Raw genomic sequence first — 787 nt, forward strand, 5'->3', positions numbered from 1 at the left:
GAGGGAGGGAGGGAAGGAGGGAAGGGAGAGGCCGACGGTCACTTCCCCCTCCAGCTCCGACTGCGGGTTGGTCGGCTGAGAGGCGGTGGAAGAGATTGGGACTGGAAAAGGCACTGTCGGTGACATCACGGATAGGGCCATTTCTATGTAGATGAGGCAGCGCAGGGGCTGCTGGTTGGCCACCTGCTGCTTCCCAACGAAGGAGTTCCCCGCTGTGGGAGCCAGTCCAGGACCGCCGGTCGGAGCCGAGAGCCCCAGCTGTGTGTCAGGGCTAGGAGGGCTGGGGGAGCAGTGCCCGCGGGAAGTGACCGTGAATGTAAAGGGTGAGGCCTATGAGGCTGTGGCGGGGCGGAGGCGTGGGAATTCATACTTACCTGGCAGGGGAGATACCATGATCACGAAGGTGGTTTTCCCAGGGCGAGGCTTATCCATTGCACTCCGGATGTGCTGACCCCTGCGATTTCCCCAAATGTGGGAAACTCGACTGCATAATTTGTGGTAGTGGGGGACTGCGTTCGCGCTTTCCCCTGGTCTTCCGTAGTTTGCCAAAAAACAGACGTGCGGCGACTCCAAGATGTTTGTGCTTTTGCGGTGCAATCCTGCGGCGGCTTGCAGTCAGAGTTCGGTTTTACGTAACTATATCTGGACAAGAAAAGGGAGATGACGCCGTTTTTTTGGTTTTTTCCGCCCCCCCTCCCCGCCCTTTTTTTAGAAGACAGTATCAGGACACAGATTCTCTTTTTCTTTGCTGCTGCTGACTGTTCGCTGCTGTCCAGGGTCTCCCGAC

The 787-nt window shown here is 57.7% G+C and overlaps 1 non-coding gene across 1 annotated transcript; it reads left to right on the forward strand.

The window, feature by feature from the left end:
* The first annotated feature begins 366 nt into the window (after positions 1-366).
* On the forward strand, positions 367-530 carry LOC118149990 (U1 spliceosomal RNA). Its single transcript, XR_004737760.1, has one exon. It is a non-coding gene; the product is annotated as a U1 spliceosomal RNA (small nuclear RNA).
* Positions 531-787: the final 257 nt, after the last annotated feature.

The sequence above is a fragment of the Callithrix jacchus genome, chromosome 21 (genome assembly GCF_049354715.1).
Source record: "Callithrix jacchus isolate 240 chromosome 21, calJac240_pri, whole genome shotgun sequence".
In the NCBI taxonomy this organism is placed as follows: Eukaryota; Metazoa; Chordata; class Mammalia; order Primates; family Cebidae; genus Callithrix; species Callithrix jacchus.